Here is a 20,603-nt window from a genome sequence, read left to right as displayed (position 1 = left end):
GGTTAGATAAATCCACGATCTAGCAGTTCTTGTAATTGGCTCTGCAATTCTTGCATCTCGAAAGGTGCGAGTCGATAAGGTGCACGAGCTACAGGTGCAGCTCCTGGTACTAAATCGATCTGAAACTCCACTGCTCTCGGTGGCAGTAATCCAGGCAATTCTTCTGGAAAGTCATCGGAAAATTCGTTCACAATTCGTACGTCATCCACGCTCTTCACCTCGGTTTCTAACGTTTTCACATGTGCTAGCACAGTAAGACGTCCTTTCCTCATGATCTTTTGCGCTTTCACGCAACTAATGAGGTTCAGCTTCAAGGTACATCTCTCTCCGTAAATAATCAGCGGCTCACCGTCTCCTTGTGGTATACGAAGAGCTTTATCTCCACAGATAATTTCAGCCCTTATCTTGGTCAACCAGTCCATAACGACAATAACATCAAAGCTTCCCAACTTAATGGGTATCAAGTCAATCTCGAAATCCACACCAGCTATGTTGATAATGGCTCCTCGGCTAGTATGGTCAACTTTCTCAAGTTTTCCATTGGCTACCTCTACAAGCATACTCTCCTTTAAGGTAACTAACGACCAATTTATTTTATCGCAAAAATGTCTACATACATAACTTCTATCGGCACCAGTATCAAATAGAACAGAAGCTAATAAATTGTTGATAGTGAATATACCTATCACCAAGTCGAGGTTGTGATGCCCCGTACAAAACCATCGTGTACGAATCATCAACAACAGGATCATTACAAGGTCAAACACTATATGCTATTTCAAAATAAGTTTGCATTCATGATAAAAGGTGACGTCATAACTAACGTCGAATGTTTTACATCAAAAGTATGCTTCTATGAATAGAAGCAATTAATAATGCGTGACCCTTAGGTCATTACAAATCATAGTTTCAAAAGTAATAATGTTTATGAATGCAAGATAAACGTTCATGCGGTGACATCTCTAAAGCAGCGGGTGTCTACAGCAAGACTAGTACAACAGCGGAAGCGGCTAACCTTAAGCACCTGAGAAAAACATGCTTAAAAACGTCAACACAAAGGTTGGTGAGCTATAGTTTAAGTATAACAGTATGTAAGGTAGGCCACGAGATTTCAGTGCTACAAAGAGCGTTTCAAAACAGATGATAAAGTATATGTTTAACCGTGGGCACTTGGTAACTAACTTAACATTTATAACCCCCTGAAAGTACACTTGGCAAGTGTGTATGTTTACGACGTATTAAACACCCGTTAAATGCTAGCGCTACTAGCCCGAGTGGGGATGTTAAACCCTATGGATCCATATCTAAGATTCGCGTTCACCAGTTCAAAAACCAACGACTAAACGTTACCGAGCTAAAGGGAATGTTTATGCCGTTGTATAACCCACACATATATAAAGTTTAAGTACTCATGCCTAGTATTGAAAATGTAAAATGCGCATGTATTCTCAGTTCCCAAAATAGTTAAAGTAAAAAGGGATGCTATAACTCACAGTGTAAAGTAGTGGTAAAGTCGAGTCGGGAAGTAAGCAAGTACGTAGGTCCGGAAAGTCCTCAACCTAAGTCAAATAGTACTAAGTCAGTAAATCGTCCCAATAGGTTTAAATGTATGTAAATTAGGTCTTAAGGGTCATCATCATTGATCATGAAACAAAAGGTGTAAAGTAAGTTTCGTTCATGAAAAGAGTTTAAAACAAAGGCTGAATTGGATCAGTCACCACGGCCTCAATATCTACTGAAATAAGGTGAGACCAGTGATCATGGATCCGTATATGACACCTTTAGTTGTGGTAAAAATTTCAGAAGCAAACTCGTCTTTGTTTGACCGTGGCAATAGTCTAAGTGCGAGTAGGTCAGAATTTTCAGCACAACGTTAAAAGGACATAGTGACACTCGGAAGGCCATAAATACTAAACCGTAACTCGGATTAAGACGAGTCTTAAACGAAAAATTATCTACTAGAACAAGCTAACTGAAAATAAACTTTACAGTAGCCCGGGTATGTGGGTCTGTTCCAGAAAACAGTAAACAGTAGGTTCCGGTGGTTTCTTGGTGTTCGATGCTTATCACGGTTCTCATCCTTGATGCATATAGCTTCAAGTGTACAACTCGTTGATGTGTTTGCATCATTTTAACCAAGGTTTGACCATCATAACACTTATGTAAATCTAAGACATGTAGCACAACTCATTTAAGTGTTGCAAGTAGCTTGATGAACCAAAGTTACATCAAAATCTTAGATCCGACACATACATGAACTATAAAAGTAATATTGAACTACAAACTTGAAAGTAAACTAACTAATCAAGATCTTAAGATGTAGAACATAGTTCTTAGTTAGATCTTGAAGATCCAAGACCAAAAGGTCTAGATCTAAAGTTATTAAGTTGAATCCTAAGTAATAAAGTCAACTTTAGTTCAAGAAAGTTTGAGATCAAGATTAACTAGTAACACTTGACCATTATACAACAAACACGAATTGAATAAGTGAAAGAAATGAAGTAATAAACTAAATAAACAAGTAATAAGTTCATGGATTTCATACTTTTAAAGATTCAAGCCAAATTCTTGATCTTTAAGGAAAGTAAACTTTAAGTTTACAAACATGGATCACAAGTAATGATTTACAACACATGAACTTACAATCTTTTAAAACAATGAATGTAGAACATAAACTAGGAAGTTTTGTTCTTGTTTGTTCTTGTAATACAAGATAATAAGAAGAATTAAACTAGAAAGTTTGATTCTTGTAACTAGTAAGTAACAACTAACAAAGACAAGTAACTAAACAACAACCAAGAACAAGTGATAAAACAAACAAATGATGATGATATGAGAGTGTATATGTTATGGTTTTGACAAAGAAGAGAGGAGAGAAAGAAGCTTGTTACTTACAATCTTAGAGAGAAAAGATGAGAGAAAAATGAAATGCAAGTTTGAAGTGTGAGTTTGAAATGAGAGAATGCAAGATAAAGTGATACAAAAACTGAAACAAAAACTCCCTCTTGCTCTAGTATGGCCGACGGTTAGGGGATCAAAAGGGGAGGAGGGATTAGTCCACTAGTTCATGCATGTAATTGGCTAAAAAGTTGGTCATAAGGTGGCCTTGAATGGGAACTAGGTGCAAGTAAGTGGTAACTAGATTCCATGAGCACTTAAACCATCTAGTTTAGTTCTAAAGTATTACTTGCATATTAAGATGGGCTAAATAGTCCATTAAGGAAGTAGGGTGGGCTTCTAAGTCCATTAATATTAAGCCCAAGTCCAATTAAGTAATAATCCAAACAAAAGCCCAAGTAATTAACTAGTAACCTTAGTTAATTAAAATGATTAATAAAAGTCAATCATGAATGTAAATAATATCTGAAAATATTATTCGTGTAATGTACGTGTGTCACAAAGACATGTCGGGCAATTAAAAGTCAATCATGGTAACAAGTAAATGTATAACAATACATTCATATAATCACAAGTATTAATAATAAATATTAATAAATAAACGTTGGAAAATCCAGGGTCGTTACATTACCCACCTGTTAAAGAAAATTTCGTCCTGAAATTTTAAGCTGAGGTAGATGGAGGAGTCGGGAAAAGGTGAGGATACTTTTGCATCATTTGATCCTCTCGCTCTCAGGTAAACTCAGGTCCTCGTTTGGCATTCCATCATACTCGGACGATCGGAATCTTGTTGCATTTCAAAGTTTTAACCTCACGGTCCATAATTTCAACAGGTTCTTACACGAAGTGGAGTTTGTCGTCAATCGTAAGTTCTTCTAGTGGTATGATAAGTTCAGGTGCAGCAAGACACTTCTTCAAGTTTGACACGTGGAAGGTAGGATGAACTGAGCTCAATTGTGTTGGAAGATCCAAACGGTAGCAACGGGTCCAACACGCTCCAAAATTTTGAAAGGACCAATGTATCGTGGGTTCAACTTTCCACGTTTTCCAAAATGAATCACACCTTTCCAAGGTGCAACCTTCAACATTACACGGTCACTAACATTGAATTCAAAGTCTTTACGTTTAAGATCGGTATAACTCTTTTGGCGATCATGGGCCGTCTTAAGTCTGGCTTGAATCTGAGCAATCTTCTCCGTTGTTTCATGGACTACCTCGGGTCCGGTGATTTGCTTTTCACCTACTTCGGCCCAACAAATAGGAGATCAGCACTTGCGGCCATACAATGCTTCAAAAGGTGCAGCATTAATACTCGAGTGATAACTGTTGTTGTACGAGAATTTGGCTAACGGCAAATGCCTTTCCCAGGCCTTTTCGAAATCAATAACACATGCACGCAACATGTCTTCCAAGGTCTGAATCATTCGTTCACTTTGCCCGTCGGTCTGTGGGTGATATGCAGTACTCATGTCGAGGCGGGTTCCCATGGCTTCTTGCAAAGAACACCAAAATCTAGAAGCAAAACGGGGATCGCGATCTGAGATGATCGATAAAGGTACACCATGATGAGATGCAACCTCTTTGATGTATAGTTGAGCGAGTCTCTCCATCGTATCCATTTCCTTCATAGCTAGGAAGTGTGCAGATTTAGTAAGACGGTCAACGATAACCCAGATGGTATCGTATCCGCCCACCGTCTTTGGTAGCTTGGTGGTGAAATCCATTGTTATCCTTTCCCACTTCCATTGTGGGATTTCCAGTTGTTGAAGTAATCCAGAGGGCCTCTGATGCTCAGCCTTAACTTTCGAACAAGTCAGACACTTACCAACAAAAGTTGCAACGTCCTTCTTAAGATTCGACCACCAATACTGTTCTTTAAGATCGTGGTACATTTTTCCCGCTCCGGGATGAATCGAATATCTTGACTTGTGTGCTTCATCAAGTATGAGGTTCCATAGATCTCCATAAAGAGGTACCCAAATCCTTTCGGCATAACATTGGAGTTTAGTCTCCCTAACCTCGAATCGAGAGACAAGTATGTTCACATGTTCGTGAGATATGTTCTCCTCCATGAGAGCCTCATCTTGGGCTACTCGGATTTGGCTGTTGAGATTCGAATGTATGGTGATGTTCATAGCCCTAACAAGAAGAGGTGCCATCCTCTCCTTTCGGCTTAAAGCGTCAGTAATTCAACACGCCATTCTCTATATATAGTTCTACGAGTAGTAAATAAGCGGATCCAATCATTAAATGTAGAGCTACCATACCTCTGGACTAGTAAATCCCTAACCGGTTCGGCTAGGTGAACTGCTTCCAAAGGCTACCAATCGATTACCCGAGGCATTTCAATATTGGCCTTGCCAGGATGATAGCGAAGTTCACAATCGTAGTCGTTCAGCTTCTCGATCCATCGACGCTGCCTCATATTCAGTTGCTTCTTATCAAAGATGTGTTGGAGGCTCTTGTGGTCGGTAAAAATAGTGCTCTTAGTTCCATAAAGATAATGTCTACACAGCTTTAATGCAAAGACAACGGCTCAAAGTTTAAGATCGTGAGTAGTGTAGTTCCGTTCGTGAATCTTCAGTTGATGAGAAGCGTAAGCGATAACCTTTGATCTTTGCATCAGTACACAACCAAAACCACTTTTTGATGCATCGCAATAAATGACGAAATCGTCACTGCCTTCAGGAAGTGATAAGATAGGTGCGGTGGTCAACTTCTTCTTCAAGGTTTGAAATGATGATTCGTGTGCGGGTTCCCAAATGAACTTCTTCCCTTTGTGAGTCAGCGAGGTCAAAGGACGCGCAATCAGAGAGAATCCTTCAATAAATCTTCGGTAGTAACCGGCGAGACCTAGAAATTGGCGAATGTGTATCGGAGTAGCGTGGGTTTCCCACTTGCTGATAGCTTCAATCTTGGTGGGGTCAACTTTGATACCCTGGTCGCTCACAACATGACCCAGAAATTGGACTTCCTTCAACCAAAATTCACACTTGGAGAATTTCGCATAAAGTTGCTCTTGTCTCAAGAGTTCAAGCACTAATCGGAGATGTTGCTCATGCTCTTCTTCGCTCTTGGAGTAGATTAGGATATCATCTATGAAGACGATAACGAACTTATCCAGGTACGGCTTGCAGACACGATTCATAAGGTCCATGAACACGGCAGGTGCGTTGGTCAATCCGAACGGCATAACGAGAAAGTCATAATGACCGTAACGAGTTCTGAATGCAGTCTTCATAACGTCACTTTCCTGCACCCTCAACTGGTGATAACCGGATCGCAAATCGATCTTGGAGTAGATGCTCGATCCTTGTAGTTGATCGAAAAGATCGTCAATACGAGGAAGAGGATACTGATTCTTGATCGTCAATTTGTTGAGTTCACGGTAGTCGATACACATACGGAAGGATCCATCCTTCTTCTTCACAAACAACACAGGTGCGCCCCAAGGCGAGAAACTTGGTTGGATAAATCCCCGGTTAAGTAGTTCTTGTAGTTGGCTCTGTAACTCTTGCATCTCAGAAGGTGCGAGTCGATAAGGTGCGTGAGCTACAGGTGCAACACCTGGTACTAAATCGATCTGAAACTCTACTGCTCCAGGCAATTCTTCAGGGAAGACATCGGAAAATTCGTTCACAATTCGAACGTCGTTCACACTCTTCACCTCGGTTTCTACCGTTTTCACATGTGCTAAGACAGCAAGACGTCCCTTCTTCATGATCTTTTGCGCTTTCACGCAACTAATGAGGTTCAGCTTCGAGGTACATCTCTCTCCGTAAATGATCAGTGGCTCACCATCTCCTTGCGGTATACGAAGAGCTTTATCTCCACAGATAATGTCGGCCCTTATCTTGGTCAACCAATCCATACCGATGATCACGTCAAAACTTCCTAATTTGATGGGTATCAAATCAATTTCGAAATCTGCACCAGCTATGTTGATAATAGCTCCTCGACTAATATGGTCAACTTTCTCAAGTTTTCCATTGGCTACCTCTACAAGCATACTCTCCTTTAAAGGAACTAACGACTAATTAATCTTATCGCAAAAGTGTCTACATACATAACTTCTATAGGCACCAGTATCAAATAGGATAGAAGCTAAAAGATTGTTGATAGTGAATATACATGTCACCAAGTCGGGATTCTCGCGTGCATCCCTTGCATTAACGTTGAAAGCTCTACCACGGGGTGGTCCGCCGTCCTTTCTTTTGTTGGGACACGCATTTTTGAAGTGGCCCATCTGTCCCCATTCGTAACACTTTTAAAGTCCATTGGTGTTCGGATTCCCATTCAAAGTGGTGACCTTGCAGTCCTTACCGATATGTCCAGTCCGTTGGCACTTTTCACAAACAACGTTACAATATCCAGTATGGTGCTTGTAGCACCTCTTGCATTGTGGTGGGGTACCCTTGTAGTTGGGGTTTGAGTTAGTGTTCGGATTGGGGTTTCCACTGTTGTTGTTTCCTCTGAAACTCTCATGTCGTTTTGCCAGGTTTTGATCATAGGTCCTTCCCTTGTTGTTATCCCATTTGCGCTTCTCACTACTACCCGCTTCAGACTTGGCCTTCTCCGGTTCATCGCTGATGATTTGGTTCATTAAAGTGTGCGTCATGTGCATCGCTTCCGGGACATTGGGTGGCTTGGACGAGGTGACGTTTCCCTTAATGGACTTAGGAAGTCCCCACAAATATCTCTCCATACGCTTGAATTACGGGGTGACCATGGTAGGACACATCAGGGCTAGTTCCAAATATCTACAATTGTAACCATCGAGATCGTTCCCCACGACCTTCAACTACATAAACTCAATCTCCATCTTCTGGATCTCGGTCCTAGGGCAATATTCCTCAATTAGGGCCCCTTTGAATTCCTCCCATGGAGTAGCAAACGCCTCATCAATACCTTTTGCTTGAGCCAACGTGTTCCACCACGTTAGTGCGCCGTCAGACAGAGTGCATGAAGCAAACTTGGTTTTATTCGGCTCTGAACAGTTACTAACTCAAAACACAGATTCTAATTTCTCAAACCATCTAGTGAGACCAACCGGCCCCTCCGTTCCACTGAAGTTGTGGGGTTTGCAGCTTTGGAACTCTTTGTACGTGCACCCATTACGAATGGGCTGAATAACCGGTGGTGGTGGCGGTGGAGCATGGAGGTTCCTTTCTGCTAAAGTTGCGGTGATTCGCTCATTGATCATCTCCTTGATTTGGGCTGCGGTAGGTGTTGATCGTCCGTTGGCCATGATGTTCTAAACAAAAATTTTGACTCAACTCAAAATCCAGTATTCAAATAGTAATAATACAGTATATGTAACCAACACGGAATCAACACATCACATGTTTATTAAGTAATGCAACCAGGTACAAATACCACAGAATCATACAGTAACGTAAATATAACATCGGCAAGAATTAAATAACGCAAAGTTCCATTCATTAATAATAAGTTGCATACATCAGCATAGGTTCGTACAACACATAAGTAATACATAAAACTACAACTAGATTACATAATGAAATCTACTAGGATGTCTAATACGTGGGACATCTGGTCCTCGAGCTCAGCTACCCGAGCACGGAGGATCTCCACCTCCCTTGTCAGTTCCTCGACAGTGGGAGATGGTGGGGCAGGTGGTGCAGTCGGTACGGGTGGTGCTGGTGGAGCTGGTGGTGCAGACGGCCCGGCTCCAAAAGTAGAGGCTGTGAAGCGGTAAGGCTTACAGATGAAGGGATCAGCAGGATACGGCACAAGCCGCTTATGGGCGGTAACCCTACGACGCCGACCATATGCGTCAGTGAATGCTCGACCTCCATTAATCCCTGGATTGATGGTACCATCGAATCGGTACCGCTTCTTCGGCGGGGTGGAGGGTAGCTGTACAGGTACATCATCAGGGTCCTCCTCGTCTGAGTCATCGTCACTAGAGTCGTCTGTGGATGAGTCGTCGGATGACGGGTCATCTGAATCATGTGGAGGTGGCTGCACGGGTGGCTGTACTGGCTCTCCTCGGGCGGCCATCATCTGTTGGTATCCGAAAGGCGGGATCGGCACGAGACGTCCATCAGGAAGGCGTCGGCACCAATGACGATACTGATTACGAAATGGACCTTCCCCAAATTCCGCGGGAATCACAACACCACCAGGATGGTGCTGTGGCTCCTGAGGTACTGGGGCTAGTGGAGCTAGAATCTCCGGGAGGTCCTGGGTTCCGTCTGCAGTACCCACTGGGGCAGGCGCATGACCACTAGCTCCGGAGGATGAAGCGCCTGGGTCACTAGAGGGTGTCACCGACGGGATCTGAGGATCGGCAATAGCGGCAGGTTAAGTGTCTGAAGTGTCTGAATTGCTGCCCAAAATGATAGCAGGTGGAATATCCGACATCTGAACAAGGAAAAATAAATTTTCCATGTCAGTAAGTCATAAAGCAAGCACGTATTAGGCCAAGTAACTACAACATTCTAAATCATGTGTAACAGTAAGTAGCATGGCAATAACGACAAGTATCATGCAATCGAAAGTAGATAATAGCATGCAGTAGTGAAATCATGTAATAGCATACGGCATATAGCAGTAAAAGTAAGCAGCAGCATGCAGTAAGTTCAGCGGAAACAAGTAAACTAGCAAGTTGTAGATTAGTCCTATTAGTGAATCCTACTCGGGTCGGTCCAGACTCACTAATGCAACCTAATTCCCTACAACCAATGCTCTGATACCAAATGTGACGCCCCATACAAAACCATTGTGTACGAATCATCAACAACAGGATCATTACAAGGTCAAACACTATATGCTATTTCAAAATACGTTTGCATTCATGATAAAAGGTGACATCATAACTAACGTCGAATGTTTTACATCAAAAGTATGCTTCTATGAATAGAAGCAATTAATAATGTGTGACCCTTAGGTCGTTATAAATCATAGTTTCAAAAGTAATAATGTTTATGAATGCAAGATAAACGTTCATGCGGTGACATCTCTAAAGCAGCGGGTGTCTACAGCAAGACTAGTACAACAGTGGAAGCGGATAACCTTAAGCACCTGAGAAAAACATGCTTAAAAATGTCAACACAAAGGTTGGTGAGCTATAGTTTAAGTATAACAGTATGTAAGGTAGGCCACGAGATTTCAGTGCTACAAAGAGCGTTTCAAAACAGATGATAAAGTATATGTTTAACCGTGGGCACTTGGTAACTAACTTAATGTTTATAACCCCTTGAAAGTACACTTGGCAAGTGCGTATGTTTACGAAGTATTAAACACCCGTTAAATGCTAGCGCTACTAGCCCGAGTAGGGATGTCAAACCCTATGGATCCATATCTAAGATTCGCGTTCACCGGTTCAAAAACCAATGACTAAACGTTACCGAGCTAAAGGGAATGTTTATGCTGTTGTATAACCCACACATATATAAAGTTTAAGTACTCGTGCCTAGTATGTAAAACGTAAAATGCGCATGTATTCTCAGTTCTCAAAATAGTTAAAGTAAAAAGGAATGCTATAACTCACAGTGTAAAGTAGTAGTAAAGTCGAGTCGGGAAGTAAGCAAGTACGTAGGTCCGGAAAGTCCTCAACCTAAGTCAAATAGTACTAAGTCAGTAAATCGTCCCAATAGTTTTAAATGTATGTAAATTAGGTCTTAAGGGTCATCATCATTCATCATGAAACAAAAGGTGTAAAGTAAGTTTCGTTCATGAAAAGAGTTTAAAACAAAGGCTGACTTGGATCAGTCACCACGGCCTCAATATCTACTGAAATAAGGTGAGACCAATGGACATGGCTCCGTATATGAGTCCTTTAGTTGTGGTAAAAATTCCAGAAGCAAACGCGTCTTCGTTTGACCGTGGCGACGGTCTAAGTGCGAGTTGGTCAGAATTTTTCAGCACAACGTTAAAAGGACAAAGTGACACTCGGAAGGCCATAAATCCTAAACCGTAACTCGGATTAAGACGAGTCTTAAACGAAAAATTATCTACTCGAACAGAGATAACTGAAAATAAACTTTACAGTAGCTCAGGTATTCGGTTCTGTTCCAGAAAATAGTAAACAGTAGGTTCCGGTGGTTTCTTGGTGTTCGATGCTTATCACGGTTCTCATCCTTGATGCATATAGCTTCAAGTGTACAACTCGTTGATGTGTTTGCATTATCTTAACCAAGGTTTGACCATCATAACACTTGTGTAAGTCTAATACATGTAGCACAACTCATTTAAGTGTTGCAAGTAGCTTGATGAACCAAAGTTACATCAAAATCTTAGATCCGACACATACATGAACTATAAAAGTAATATTGAACTACAAACTTGAAAGTAAACTAACTAATCAAGATAACTAATCAAGATCTTAAGATGTAGAACATAGTTCTTAGTTAGATCTTGAAGATCCAAGACCCAAAGGTCTAGATCTAAAGTTATTAAGTTGAATCCTAAGTAATAAAGTTAACTTTAGTTCAAGAAAGTATGAGATCAAGATTAACTAGTAACACTTGACCATTATACAACAAACACGAATTGAATAAGTGAAAGAAATGAAGTAATAAACTAAATAAACAAGTAATAAGTTCATGGGTTTCATACTTTTAAAGATTCAAGCCAAAGTCTTGATCTTTAAGGAAAGTAAACTTTAAGTTTACAAACATGGATCACAAGTAATGATTTACAACACATGAACTTACAATCTTCTAAAACAATGAATGTAGAACATAAACTAGGAAGTTTTGTTCTTGTTTGTTCTTGTAATACAAGATAATAAGAAGAATTAAACTAGAAAGTTTGATTCTTGTAACTAATAAGTAACAACTAATAAAGACAAGTAACTAAACAACAACCAAGAACAAGTGATAAAACAAACAAATGATGATGATATGAGAGTGTATATGTTACGGTTTTGACAAAGAAGAGAGGAGAGAAAGAAGCTTGTTACTTACAATCTTAGAGAGAAAAGATGAGAGAAAAATGAAATGCAAGTTTGAAGTGTGAGTTTGAAATGAGAGAATGCAAGATAAAGTAATACAAAAAGTGAAACAAAAACTCCCTCTTGCTCTAGTATGGCCGACGGTTAGGGGATCAAAAGGGGAGGAGGGATTAGTCCACTAGTTCATGCATGTAATTGGCTAAAAAGTTGGTCATAAGGTGGCCTTGCATGGGAACTAGGTGCAAGTAAGTGGTAACTAGATTCCATGAGCACTTAAACCATCTAGTTTAGTTCTAAAGTATTACTTGCATATTAAGATGGGCTAAATAGTCCATTAAGGAAGTAGGGTGGGCTTCTAAGTCCATTAATATTAAGCCCAAGTCTAATTAAGTAATAATCCAAACAAAAGCCCAAGTAATTAACTAGTAACCTTAGTTAATTAAAATGATTAATAAAAGTCAATCATGAATGTAAATAATATCTGAAAATATTATTCGTGTAATGTACGTGTGTCACAAAGATGTGTCGGGCAATTAAAAGTCAATCATGGTAACAAGTAAATGTATAACAATACATTCATATAATCACAAGTATTAATAATAAATATTAATAAGTAAACGTTGGAAAATCCAGGGTCGTTACAGGGGTTCTCACGGGCGTCCCTTGCATTAACGTTGAAAGCTCTGCCACGCGGTGGTCCGCCGTCCTTTCTTTTGTTGGGACACACATTTCTGAAGTGGCCCGTCTGTCCGCATTTGTAGCACTTTTTCGGTCCATTGGGGTTCGCCTTCACATTCAGGGTGGTGACCTTGCAGTCCTTACCGATATGTCCAGTCCGTTGGCACTTTACACATACCACATTACAATACCCGGTATGGTACTTGTAACACCTCTTGCATTGCGGTAAGGTACCCTTGTAGTTCGGGTTTGAGCTTGTGTTTGGGTTGGGATTTCCACCGTTGTTGTTTCCTTTGAAACCCTCATGTCGCTTCGCCGGGTTTTGATCATAGGCTCTACCCTTGTTGTTATCCCACTTACACTTATCACTACTACCCGCTTCGGATTTTGCCTTTTTCGATTCATCGATGATGATTTGGTTCATTAAGGTATGCGCCATGTGCATTGCTTCTGGGACATTGGGTGGCTTAGACGAGGTGACGTTTCCCTTAATGGACTTAGGAAGTCCCCACAAATATCTTTCCATACGCTTGAACTCCGGGGTAACCATGGTAGGACACATCAGGGCTAGTTCCAAATACCTACGATTGTAACCATCGAGATCGTTTCCCACAACCTTCAACTGCATAAACTCAATCTCCATCTTCTGGATCTCGTTCCTAGGGCAATATTCCTCAATCAGGGCCCCTTTGAATTCCTCCCATGGGGTAGCAAACGCCTCATCAATGCCCTTTGCTTGAGCCAACGTGTTCCACCATGTTAGTGCACCGTCAGACAGTGTACATGAAGCAAACTTGGTTTTGTTCGCCTCTGAGTAGTTACTAACTCGAAACACAGATTCTAATTTCTCAAACCATCTAGTGCGCCAACCGGTCCCTCCGTTCCACTAAAGTTGCGGGGTTTGCAGCTTTGAAACTCTTTGTATGTGCACCCATTACGAATAGACTGGATAACTGGTGGCGGTGGAGCTTAGAGGTTCCTTCCCGCTAAAGCTGCGGCGACTCGTTCGTTGATCATCTCCTCGATTTGGGCTGTGGTAGGTGTTGATCGTCCGTTGGCCATGGTGTTCTAAACAAAAATTTTGACTCAAGTCAAAATCCAGTATTCAAATAGTAATAATACAGTATATGGTAACCAACATGGAATCAACACATCACATGTTTATTAAGTAACGCATCTAGGTACAAATACCACAGACTCATCATACAGTAACGTAAATAGAACACCGTGCAGGAATTAAATAACGCAAAGTTCCATTCATTAATAATAATTTGCATACATCTGCATAAGTTCGTACAATACATAAGTAATACATGAAACTACAACTAGATTACATAATGAAATCTACTACAAATGCCCTACGGTGAAGGTGGGTGTAGGATGTCCAATACATGAGACATCTGGTCCTCGAGCTCAGCTACCCGAGCACGGAGGATCTCCACCTCCCTTGTCAGTTCCTCGACAGTGGGAGATGGTGGGGCAGGCGGTGCTGGTGGTGCAGGTGGTGCCGACGGTCCGGCTCCAGAAGTAGAGGCTGCAAAGCGGTAAGGCTTACGCACAAAAGGATCGGCAGGGTACGGCACAAGCCGCTTGCGGGCGGTAACCCTACGACGCCGACCATATGCGTCAGTGAATGCATGACCTCCGTTGATCCCTAGAATAACGGTGCCATCGAAACGGTACCACTTCTTCGGCGGGGTGGAGGGTGGCTGTACAGGTGCATCATCAGGGTCCTCATCAGAATCATCGTCACTGGAGTTGTCTAAGGAGGTGTCGTCGGATAAAGAGTCAGCTGAGGATGGGTCGTCCGAATCATGTGGAGGTGGCTGCACGGGTGGCTGTACTGGCTCTCCTCGGGCGGCCATCATCTGTCGATATCTGGCGGGTCCGATTAGCACGAGACGTCCATCAGGAGCACGTCGGCACCAATGGTTATGCTCATTACGGACTGGACCTTCCCCAAGATCCGCGGGAATCACAGCACCACCGGGATGGTGCTGTGGCTCCGAGGGTCCGGGGGCAAGTGGAGCTGGAATCTCCTGGAGGTCCTCGGCTCCATCAGAGGTAACCACTGGGGCAGGTGCATGACTACTGGCACCAGAGGATGAAGCGCCAGGGTCTCTAGTGGGTGTCGACGACGGCATCTAGGAATAGGCAACAAAGGTCGGTGAAGTGGCTGATGAGTCTGTGTCGCTGTCCAAAATGATGACTGGTGGAATATCCGACATCTGAACAAGGAAAAATAACTTTTTCCATATCAGTAAGTCATAAAGCAAGCACGTATTAGGCAAATTAACTACGATAGTCTAAATCATGTATAGCAGTAAGTAGCATGGCAATAACGACGAGTATCATGTAATCAAAATTAGATAATAGCATACAGCAGTGAAATCATGTAGTAGCATACGACATATTGCGGTAAAAGTAAGCAGCAGCATGCAGTAAGTCCCGCAGAAACAAGTAAACTAGCAAGTTGTAGATTAGTCCTATTAGTGAAACCTACTTGGTCGGGTCTTGACTCACTAATGCAACCTAATTCCCTACAACCAATGCTATGATACCAAATGTGACGCCCTGTACTAAATCAACAGGTACAGACCATCAACAACAGGATCATTACAAGGTCAAAGACTATATGCGTTTTCAAAACAAGTTTGCATTCATGATAAAAGGTGACGTCATAACTAACGTCGAATGTTTTCCATCAAAAGTATGCTTCTATGAATAGAAGCAAAGATAATAGTGCGTGACCCTTAGGTCGTTACAAATCATTGTTTCAAAAGTATTAAAATTTGAATGCAAGATAAAATGTTTCATGCGGTTACATCTCTAGTAAAGCACAGCGGAAGTCTACGAGGCATGACTAGTACAACAGCGGAAGCAACCTTAAGCACCTGAGAAAAACATGCTTAAAAACGTCAACACAAGGGTTGGTGAGCTATAGTTTAAGTATAACAGTAATGTAAGGTAGGCCACGAGATTTCAGTGCTACAAAGAGCGTTTCAAAACAGTATGTAAAGTATATGTTTAACCGTGGGCACTTGGTAACTAACTTAACGTTTATAACCCCCTGAAAGTACACTTGGCGAGTGCGTATGCTTACGAAGTATTAAACACCCGTTAAATGCTAGCGCAACTAGCCCGAGTGGGGATGTCAAACCCTATGGATCCATATCTAAGATTCGCGTTCACCGGTTCAAAAACCAATGACTAAACGTTACCGAGCTAAAGGGAATGTTTATGCCGTTGTATAACCCACACATATATTAAGTTTAAGTACTCGTGCCTAGTATTTAAAACGTAAAATGTGCATGAATTCTCAGTTCCCAAAATAGTTTAAAGTAAAGAGGAATGCTATAACTCACAGTGGTAAAGTAGTAGTAAAGTTGACTCGGGAAAGTAAGCAAGTATGTAGGTCCGGAAGGTCCTCAACCTAAGTCAAAAGTTACTAAGTCAGTAAATCGTCCCAATAGGTTTATAAGTATGTAAATTAGGTCTTAAGGGTCATCATCATTCATCATCAAACAAAAAGTATAAAGTAAGTTTCATTCTAGAAAAGAGTTTAAAATAAAGGCTGAATTCGATCAGTCGCCACGGCCTCTATACCAGTGGACATGGCTCCGTATATGAGTCCTTTAGTTGCTGTAAAAATTCCAGAAGCAAACTCATCTTCGTTTGACCGTGGCGACGGTCTAAGTGCGAGTAGGTCAGAATTTTCATCACAACTTTAAAAGGACACAGTGACACTCGGAGGGCCATAAATCCTAAACTGTGGATTAAGACGAGTCTTAAACGAAAAATTATCTACTCGAACAGAGCTAACTAAAAATCAACTTTACAGTAGCCCAGGTATTCTGGTCAGACCCGAAAAACAGTAGGTTTAGTGTTCCGGTGGGTTCTTGGTGCTCGATGCTTATCACGGTTCTCATCCTTGATGCATATAGCTTCAAGTGTACAACTCGTGGATGTGTTTGCATCATCTTTACCAAGTTTTGACCATCATAACACAAGTGTAAGTCTAAGATGAGTAGCACAACTCAATTAAGTGTTGCAAGTAGTTTGATGAACCAAAGTTACATCAAGATCTTAGATCCGACACATACATGAACTCTAAAAGTAATATTAACCAAGTTTTGGATATCATGATACAAGTGTAACTCTAAGACATGTAGCACAACTTACTTAAGAGTTGTATGAAGTTTGATGAACCAATGTTACATCCAAATCTTAGATCCAACACATACAAGAGTTATACAAGTAATATTAAGCTACAACTTGAAATTAAACTTAAGCAAACAAGATCTTAGGTTGTAGAACATAATTCTTAGTTAGATCTTGAAGATCCTAGACCCAAAAGTCTAGATCTAAAGTTCTTAAGTTAAATCCAACACAAGTATATGAAGTTGTAACTAGAAAGTTAAACTTCCATGTTCTTGAACTTACAAAGTTAACTTTGGTTTCAAGAAGTATGAGATCAAGTTTTAACTAGTAATACTTGACCATGAACAATCAAACACAAATTTAAAGTAAGTAAAAATGAAGAAATAAACTAGATCTACAAGTATTATGTTTATATTTGCTTCATACTTGAGAAGATTCAAACTAAAGTTTTGAATCTTAAGGATTCAAGTCTACAAACATGAGAACAAAGAAGATTATAAACTTATGCCTTGAAAACACTTAAGTATAGAACCACAAACTAGTAAGTTTTAGGTTCTTTGTTCTTGGTTTTCATCAAATAAGAGATGGAAAGTAACCAAGATTTATGAAGATGCAAACTAATAAGTTTGATCTTTAACAACAAGCAACAACAACTAGTAAGTAATTAAACATTAAGCAAGAACATATAATGATGATGATGATGTGGTGTATAGCTACGGTTTTGAGGAGAGGAAAGGAAGAGGAAATAATCTTGCTACTTACTAGTTTGAGAGAAGAAATGAGAGAAAAAAAATAAGTGTTTTGTATGTGTGTGAAATGGAAATGAAATGCAAGCAAATATGTAACAAGAAAATGAAAATGGAACTCCCCCATATGCTAGCTAAAGTTGACGGTTTGGAGACCAATCAAGGGAAGTCAAGACTTGCTTTCTAGTGTGGGAATGTGGTGTGAGCTAAATTGAGTAACAAGTTAAAATAACTCTTGCATGCTTGAGACAACTTGATATCCTAAACAATTTAATTAACCTTGATTAACCTTAATGTAATACTAACTTAAAACATAGGCTTACAAGTCCATTAAAAGTGTAGGGTGGGCTTACTAGTCCAAGTTTATTAATTAAAGGCCCAAGTCCAAGTAAGGATGCAATTAAATACATAAAGCCCAAGTAATTAACCACTAACCTTGGTTAATTAAAAATGACTAATATTAATTAATCATGAATGTAAATAATATTCAAAAATATTATTCGTGAAAAGTACGCGTGTCACAAAGACTAGTCGGTCCATGAAAATTTAAATACGATAACAAGTAAATGTATATAAATACATTTATTAAAGTGCAAGTATTAATAATAAATATTAATAATAACGTTGGAAAATTCTGGGTTGTTACAACATATGATGGGGGTACTCCTTTCTTCCCATTACTAGCTCAAACTTTAAATTATGCCACCACCTAGCTTATCACTAAGTGTGGGATCCCAACCCAAATAAACACTAGACAAATATTCTCAAATCTTCAACTAAAACTCCTAAGTGTGGAATACACTAGGAACATTGAGGACAATGTTCGTCTAAGTGTGGGATGTTGGTATAATCTTTTATGCTATATTAAAATAACCCATTACGAAGATTCCAAGTTCTTAAGCCAAAATTCAAATTTTTAACAAGAGAAAGCCTTTCCGAAAAAGTATTTTTGAAAACCTGAAACGTTCGTAAATAAAAATAAGGCTTAAGTAGGGTAGAAATCTTATTGGGACGAACCAAATCTCTAATAGAGCATTGCATGACTAGGCATTATCGATATAAATTGATTATGGTGAGGCACCCAAATAAGACCAGCATTCATCTTTAATGCTTTGCTATTTTCCATTGAGAGTGCCGATGACTGTGCTCAGAATCAGCACTTGCTTTAGATCTGCATTTCCAAGCAACGAAATGTGATTCGGTTATAATCATAAGAAGAGCTAGCCATTTGTCAATATAAAGCCTTTCGCGCCTCCACTACTTCTACTCATCCACATCATCTTTACTATCACTCGAAAAATCCAGAAAATGAGATTTATTTCAAAAACCTGTTGTTATAAACCTCTCAAGTACCATGGCGAAGGTCTTGAAAAAGTTTACCGGCAGAAAATTTTCTCCAGACAAGATATCTCAAAAAAAAAAAAATGAGCATAACTTATAAAGAGAAACGCCGAAGAAGAACTCGACCACAAAATGATTATCATACCAAAGGAGAAAAGTTCAAAAGTCCTTCTCAAAAATATCAGCACTCCTATCTATCTTAAACTCCGAATAAAAGTCTTTAAAAAGACTGTATTACCCTTTTCTCAACCCCCTTAAAAACAACTCCACCACCACTCCAAAATTTCTTTCCATCAATGACAAATGACCTAGAAGCTATGGTTACTACCGCTCTCACATTAGTAGCAAGGATTTGAGTCTTTATCAAGCCTATGACGATGGGTGCAACATGACTGGCCATGAGTGAATTCATTTCTTAGATCTATAGGGAACCCTAAACACTTGTGTGATTTGAGTGACCCGTGAAAGCTCGCCTAAGTCATGTAAACTCCTCGCATGCTTGCAGAGATATCTTCAACCCTAACATAGATAATTTACCTTACCTTTTGCTCTTATAATAAAAAGCAAACCGCTTAGGCTATTAGAAAAAAAAACTCGGAAAAGATTTCTTAAGGTAAAAATGAGAAGTTTGCTTGAGGACAAGCAAAGTCTAAGTGTGGGATATTTGATATCGGCTAAAAAGTCACGTTTTCACTCCGGTATTAAGGGCCAAAAACAATAAAGTTCCAAGATTTATCGGCAAAATACCCGCTTTGTCGATTAAAATTGAAGATCAGGTAATTACGAAGACGGTGCAAAAAGAATCAAGAGAATCGGAGCTAAAACGAAGATTCTAGAGCGAAAAGGGTGTAAGACAATAAATCAAGTTACGATCCAGCAAATCAGCAAGCCAAATGGCCTGCCAAACGGTCTACCAAACGGCTTGCCACTATGGGAAACGGTTTGCCACATGGCCATGGCAAACGGGCACAAGAAACGGGCGACCAAGGCAAACGGCCCCTGCAAACGGGCTGCCAAACGGCCTGTCAGCCGTTTGCAGGCCAATTTCACTTCTATTTAAAGGGTCTTTGTCATCCATTTTTACACACACTTCGATTCACTTCTTTCTCTCTCTTTCTACAATATTAGTCATACTTTCAAGGTCTTCAACTCTGTGCGGGAAATCTAGTACCCGGAGAAGAACGGCGAAGATTGTATTAGGAGCGGTCTTGAGTTTGAAGTTGTCACTTTTGTATTCAGAACTCGTTTAATCTACTGGTACTTCTATTCTTTATCTTTATATAATGCCTTCCATTATTATACTTCGTGATGTTGTTGCCATGATTAGCGAGTAGTTATCTTTAGTGTATGCTATGATGTAGTCAGTTATAATGCCAAAAATAATATTATGGTTTGTGTATGTTGTCGAGATGCTATCCGATTATGATTTAAACTCAATCGCTTTTCCAACTAATAGAACGTAGTTATTGGCTATGTTATTAGGAAGTCGCGAACCCCGATTCAGAGTACACTATCGGTGTCACCCCTTGGTAAGAGAAGTCTATCGGATACAATGTAAGTTCGACTGAGGTACACCGGTTGTAGTAAGTCTACCAAGCCTTGGATTCTGACTGAGGACTCTTTCGTAGTGAAACATCTAACTAAACCCTTAGTACATTGTCGGTCCTAGACCATGCTAGTGTAGTCAACACGCATATAAACTTCATTCGTGCATGGTGAAGCACAACGGTTGTTGTAAGCTGTACCTCTACTAAGTAAGGCCATGGAACCCGGTCAGTGCTGATTAGTACACTTCACCATAATGCGGTCACAAGCATTGCACCCCGCTTGAGGGATTCTAAGTTAATTAAGGAACTGTT

The sequence above is a fragment of the Rutidosis leptorrhynchoides genome, chromosome 2 (genome assembly GCF_046630445.1).
Source record: "Rutidosis leptorrhynchoides isolate AG116_Rl617_1_P2 chromosome 2, CSIRO_AGI_Rlap_v1, whole genome shotgun sequence".
In the NCBI taxonomy this organism is placed as follows: domain Eukaryota; kingdom Viridiplantae; phylum Streptophyta; class Magnoliopsida; order Asterales; family Asteraceae; genus Rutidosis; species Rutidosis leptorrhynchoides.
The sequence above is the reverse complement of the archived record's forward strand: the minus strand, read 5'-3'. Positions refer to the sequence as shown.